The following is a 6,651-nucleotide window of genomic DNA, read 5'->3' as shown; positions in this document are numbered from 1 at the left end:
ATTGCCTACAATTGCAACTATTCAACAAGCAAACGTGAATAGAGGAGCCTTCGGAGCGTTATTTTGGACAATTTTGCTGCATTTATGAGGTAGAGTATTTTCAACGCATTTTAGCCTATGCTTTCCTAGTTCTGGCGAGCAAACTGACAAGTATCTTTCAATCTTCTCTCGGTTTTTGAATGACATTGATCATTCACCTTTACGCAACGATTCTTATTATACGACTGAGAGAGTGAGAGTGATGATTTCAGACTCCGTGGCGGAGTTAGTGTATATATTATCGGTTTAGCTGAACTCATCCAAATTTTGAATATTTATCTTAAGAAATATTCATTACGAAATTTATAGGTATGTTCAAATTCTCACTTTAAAGTTTAATAACTTAAAAAGACTAGAGTTTCGATCCCTATAACTTCAAATCTTGGCTCCACATTTATTTTCATTTGTAGAAAACGCACAAGGAAAGATCAAGCTTTTAACGTCAATTCTCCTACTAATACATAGGGAAATCCTTGACTTAAAAACTATTACTATTATTTTCTTTTTTGGCATCTGATGTGCCTCGATCTCCACATTTATATTAGTCTTATATTAGGATTAGGATAGTAATAGCAAGAAGCGCATCTGGTGTAGTGGTATCATAGTACCCTCCCACGGTACTGACCGGGGTTCGATTCCCCGGATGCGCACATCTAGCTACTTGTTTTTGGCTTTATTCCTTTTCCATTTCGTTTCAAATTCCCGGTCCCAAAATTTTTCCTTTTCTTAAACTTTTTTGTTCTCACTTCCAAAAAAGTTATATTTACCCCAAATTCTACCTTCACAAACAGGGTTGTGCATTAGAATGAATCAGACAAGCTAAGCAGAGAAGGAATATAACTCACTACAAGGAAGTGATATGAAGTTATGCCATTTTCAAGTTCCCCCTCAGACACGTCAAAGAATCAATACCCCCTTCTATTATTTTTATTCAACAACTCTTGGTACTTTTGGTGAATTCTCAAGAGAGCCTCAATGTATTGTAGTAACATCACATTTGCAATTATAGGCTTCTCAGCATCATTCTTGCTATACTTGCCAAACTTGAGGAAAAGGCAGAACAAGCAAATTGCAGCCGAGAAATTCCGAATAATTACAGAAGCATTAGAACAAGCAGAGGACAGAGTATTAAGGTATGAAGAAAGACAGGACAAAATACTAAGCCAAATTTGTTCTCACTACATTGTAAGTCAAGAAATATTAGATGCACTTGTAGTTGCTCGAGAGGCCATGAATGAAGCATTAGAATTTGCTATTACTCTCAGAAATTTACAGCTAGATGTTATTAGATTGTACCCTGATGAAGGTGTTCCTAGGCCTGTTAAGTTACTTGGAAAATCAAGAAGACAAAGGAACAATTAATAGAGTACTACGTCATTTTTTCTTTCCTTTTAGATGGCCAAGACAATTAATAACATCAGAGCCAAAAAAATTGATATCTGTAGTATTTGCTTTCTTTTCTTAGCAAGAGATCTGCAATAACCCTTTTGATTTCTTTACATCATGAACAGGAAATTCTCGCGACTATCTTATCATATGTATATTGTTTACCTTAAAAATGGATAACAATTGAATTTATACGTGATTTAAGGATATGTGAATTAATTCAATACAAGTGATCAATGACGTCAGATAAGCGAATTAAATATAACATAAATAATCAAACCAGTTGTGCTATTAATTCAATACAAGTGATCAATGGATCAGAGATTCACTGTTGATACGGGTCGAGATTCACGCCGTGATATTCGGTTGGGCGCGGATATCATGGCCCTTCGTTAGTCGTGTACAACTGTTTGGTTATGCTTTCCGAGGTCTTGGAGCACGAACCAGATTCATGGGGCGTTGTCTCGATGGCCCCGATGGTAAGCGCTTCGTTCGGGTACGAGGGGTTCTTAGCTTCGATTCCGATTCCATGTAGTTATGTCCTTGCTTTGTTTGCCTCACCGGGGAATCAGGATGCTCACTAGACCCGGTTTTACCCGTATACAGATAGTTCCCTCGTTTTTCAGAGAGTAGGTTTGTCGAAACGATGAGTAACGATAGACGAACTCCAGTTCCTTCCTTCGTATGTCACAACCGAAACAACGAAGAAGTCGAAACGTCCCATCAATCGTGTCGTTCTGACTTCGAACACGTGTCAATCATCGACTGGTTGTTTTCGAATGCGAAGCGTCGCGTACTTCCCCTATAAAAGCTTCTACCCTCTACTCTTTTTCTACTTTCCGATCAAGCTTCCACCTTCGAATTTTCTAGCTATTACTAATTTCTTTCAAACCTTCATATCTTCATCCTTGATCTTCAAATTCTCATAATTGTTCTTAGATTTTTACTCAGATTTTCTTCAAATCATCATACTCTGCTCTTCAGCCTTCAAGATTGTTTCTTCAAACCTTCATATTTTTTCTTTAAATTTTCAAACTTTACCGGATAGCAATGGCTAAAACATCCAAATCAGTTCTTCAACAGGCTACCTCTTCATCTTTCCATCCGGCCACAAATGCTGAGGTGGCTTCTTCCGAGGAGGCCGTTCCCGAAGTGGCTGCTCCCGAGGTGGCTACCCTTGAGGCATCTGCCCCCGAGCCTCCCATGAGAAGCTTTATATTCGGGGGTTGCTCCATCGCGGACGACTTCAAAGTCGAGAAGCCCTCATCTAAATAGGACTGGGGTGAAAGAGCTTCGAGGTATATATGCTCCGTTACCGAAGATGTCCTTCCCGTGGTCCGAGAGGACTGTAAATGGGAATCCAAGGACGTAGTAGTCCCCGGGCTTGAGGGTGATATTACCATCCACGCGCGGGGGGGGGGGGGGGGTATTAAGTGTTTACACTTACCCCTTCACTCTAGGTCCGGTAGACCCGGTGATTTTGACCTTATGTAAGAGGTACGAGGTGTGCCTCGGGCATATCCACCAATTTTTTGGAGGATCGTGATCCTCATTCGTTATTTTCTGAGCCACATCGAATCATCTCGGTTCACCCTCGACTATATGCTCCGTTTATACAGTCCCTGAATTTTCTAGGGGGACTGATCAAGCTCACTCGCCGGGCCAGCAAGGACTCTTTTTCGAGTATTGACGAGGATCGAGACCGAGGCTGGCAGGGGTGCTTTGTTCGGGTGAAGACTGAAGATCTGATCCCTCCCGAGTTTCTTCCGTTCCCTGAGAAGTGGAATGCATCTCGTAAGTGCATTTTTTCCTTAAGTGTCAATTTTTCTTCATTTCCTTTCTCATCATTCATATTCGTGATCGTGCAGCTGTTGCCCGGGTTCCCAATACGGTCCCTCGACTCAAGGAGTGGATCGAGGGCATCTACCAGCAGATGTCGTATTTTGAGCGCTCGTGACGCAAGATTTCGAGGGGCCGATGGGAGTCCCGTTCTCATGGTAAGGTCTTTCCCAGAACGGTTACTATTATGCTCCGAATTTTCATAATGCCGGCCTTTTCTTTTTCCTTCACAGGTTTGCCTAAGACCACTGAACTTAGGCCGCTGAAGGGGGCGAGGACGCGTCCCTACTCATTGACTCCTCCGTTATGGGATAGTCCGGGGTTGCCGCGGGGGAAAAGAAGAAGAGGAAAAGAAAGTCTTCGGGCTCCCCGGGTTCCGAGGTGAAGCCAAAGAAGATGGTGGCTCGTAAGACTAATAAGAGCACCAACTCCCGGGTTCCGGATTCATACTCGCTTCTCCGACTCAGGGACGAGTCTGAAGAAGAGACATTTTTGTTGCCCACGGATCGACTTCTCCCGGGGAGCAGGCGACAACCGAAGAGAAGAATCGTGATGTCGAGCCCCTCCAAGTCCGAGAGTCCGAAGTTGAGATGGAGGCCACGACCTCTCAAAAAACTGATCCTACCTTGAAGGAGGCTACCGATGTGATTGACATCGTTGAGACACCCTCCTACATCGATTCTATGCTCGACGAGGCCCAAGCGGGCAAAGATAAATCAAGTGAAGGAGCACAAGGTGCAGATGACCCCCTCCGTTCCTTCTTTGATGGCGTGGACATGTCCAATTTGGATGATTTTACCGGGCTGGGGGACTTGGAGGTCCCAAAGAAGGATGCACCTTCAGAAGTTGGCGGGCCGAGTTCGAGCCCAAAATTGGTTAATCAGTTTCCCGCTCCGAGTATGGACCCTGGTTGCAAGAGATTAGTTATTGTTACTGTCCCGGAGGATGCTCGGGTTCTATCCGCTCTCGTAGGCGTAACGAGCTACCTCCGATGCCTGGTGACCGAGGAGGACCAGGCAAAAATAAACGAGGTGGGTGTGCCGTGTCTTTTCAATGAGGCGCAGTAGGCGCTGGACTGGATAAGACATCATTAAGTCCTATTGAATTTTACTTAGGTTTTGATATCTCTCACGACTTTCGTTGTTTTGCAGGCCTCGGTACTTCACCACGAGAGCTTCCTCCGACATCGTTCCGAGGTCAATCAGCTCGAGTTCAAGCTCAAGGAGCAGGCTCGAAAAAAGGATATGTACAAGATCCTCAATGAGTAACAAGACAGGGCCATCAAGGGCCTTCAGGCCGAGCTGGATAGGGCTCAGAAGGAAGCTTCAACCCTGAGGCGGGAACATGCCAACCTGGTTGAAAAAGTAAAGGTCTTGGAAGTTATAAATGAGGAACTATTTGTGGTGGCTAACGACAAAACCTCGCAGGTCCAATAGAAGATCGACTAGATCGACCAACTCCGAATCGCGATGAACGGGATCCAAGCCATGGCCAATGGGTGGAAGAGCAAAATGGACCAGCTAGCTACGGAGCAGGAAACTGCCCAGGAAAAGCTGGCATCAGTAGAGGTTCAACTTCGGGCGGCGAAGGAGAAAGCTGACAAGCGGTCCCAGCTAAATGATGATCTCCAGGCACAACTGAGCTCGACTGTCGCAGAGCGGGACGCCCTCGGTAGTGAGTACGAGGCAGTGAAGTCCAAGTTAGAGACAATTTCTGCCGATGCCAAAGAGATGGTGGCCTAATACAAGGCCGATGTCGAAGCAGTCGAGACCCGCCTGAAGACCAATGTCGAATATATGAGGCGGCAATCTCGAAGGGAGACCCTCGAAGAGATTTACGCCCGAGGTTTCGACCTGTTGGCCGAGATCGAGGAAGCAATAAAGCTTGAGACCAAGTCAAAGAAACTTCACGAGCCTGAAGGTGCCGAAGTCACCGAGGTTTCTGAGGGATCCGAAGGCTCCGACGGTTCTGGCGACGAGTCGGGCCCCGGTGAAGACTAGACATGAATGCCTTAACACCTTTTTAGTTTTTGTCTTGCGTATAGTTTTTGTTTATTTTGAGGCCGTTTTTGTTGGACCTTTATAAATACATTTCGGAATATATATATAATTTCCCTTTCTGGAAATTTTGAGTCTCTACTTTTTCAGCATTTCGTAATTTCTATTCTTGCAAATATTTCCAATGCCTTAGCATAGAATCAAATGTAGTATTAAGTCGTTTGTTTTTGAGAGGTACAAATAGAGCCTGACTTCGATGCAAGTTTGCTTGCTCGAGGCTTTGAAAGCTCGATCTTTGATATGCTTAAGTGATTTTAGACGATGTTTTGCCGAGGGTAACCTTTTAGTAGGTTTTGAATTTTTATAAAGGCCTTATGTTCTGATTAGGAGCTTCGGACATCTCCGAACCGTTTTCTAGGGTGGCCGTAACCTTTTGTGTTTAGGCACTGCCTAATAGGCTTTTTGCCTCCGGGATCTGATAGCTCGAGTTACCTAAACTTTTTTTTTCTTTTTCGGACGACAGTCCCCGAGTAGGGGTAGACTTTGGGCTCGATAGTCCTCGAATAGGGATAGCCCATGGGCTCTTAGGATCCATAATTTAAGAGGCAAAAATGCATAATATCAAGGTGGAAACTTTCTTTCATTTCTGTATGTGTAAATTACATGATAAAAACTTGTATCATGGTTAAAGTAGGCTACATGGGAACGGTCCTTACGACCGTTTGTCCCTTACAATGTTTCCTAACCGCTGAGCTTTAGTTACTAAAGTACGAAGTGTCCTCCCTTCCTTGCTAAGAACCTTAATCCGGGGATGATGGCCCCCAGTATTCGAGGTCGAGCTTGAGAGGACTCAGGTACTCTTGATGCGGAATGAACACCAATTGACTCCGGTTTGAGACCGGCCTTCGAATCTAAGTTAGCACGTTTTAGTATTGCCTCGTTAAAAACCTTGCAGAAAAATCCATTTTGGGACAAAATCTGTTCAAGGCAAAAAGAGTGCAACACGTGCTTCCAGACCCAATAGTCACATTCTCCCCTGGTCGTTGCCTGCAAGTGTTAGTCCGATTCACAATATTATAAAAAGGTAAATGAGATCGTACCTTAGCAGTCCAGTAGTACCGCTTTAAGTATGTCACGTTCCAGTTGTCGCATATGTACAAGCTTCTTGAGAAAGATATCCCCTTCAAATTTGATGATGCTTGTCTGAAAACATTTGAGGAGTTGATAAAAGATTGGTGACTGCGCCAATTATCATTTCCCCGGATTGGGCACAACCATTTGAGTTGATGTGCGATGCGGGTGAAGTCGCAATGAGAGCTGTTTTGGGGCAAAGAAGGGATAAACTTTTTCACTCCATTTATTATGCGAGCAAAACTATGAATCCAGCTAG

General features: G+C 44.1%; 1 long non-coding RNA gene and 1 other non-coding gene across 2 annotated transcripts; both read left to right on the top strand.

Annotated features, from left to right (window-relative positions):
* The first annotated feature begins 7 nt into the window (after positions 1 to 7).
* LOC138906580 (uncharacterized) lies at positions 8 to 1,564 on the top strand. Its single transcript, XR_011414050.1, has 2 exons — positions 8 to 89; positions 831 to 1,564. It is a non-coding gene; the product is annotated as an uncharacterized lncRNA (long non-coding RNA).
* TRNAG-CCC (transfer RNA glycine (anticodon CCC)) lies at positions 619 to 689 on the top strand. Its single transcript has one exon. It is a non-coding gene; the product is annotated as a tRNA-Gly (tRNA).
* Positions 1,565 to 6,651: the final 5,087 nt, after the last annotated feature.

Source organism: Nicotiana tomentosiformis, chromosome 1 (assembly GCF_000390325.3).
Source record: "Nicotiana tomentosiformis chromosome 1, ASM39032v3, whole genome shotgun sequence".
NCBI classification, from domain to species: Eukaryota; Viridiplantae; Streptophyta; class Magnoliopsida; order Solanales; family Solanaceae; genus Nicotiana; species Nicotiana tomentosiformis.
Note: the sequence above shows the minus strand (reverse complement) of the source record. Positions and strands in the feature narration are given on the sequence as shown.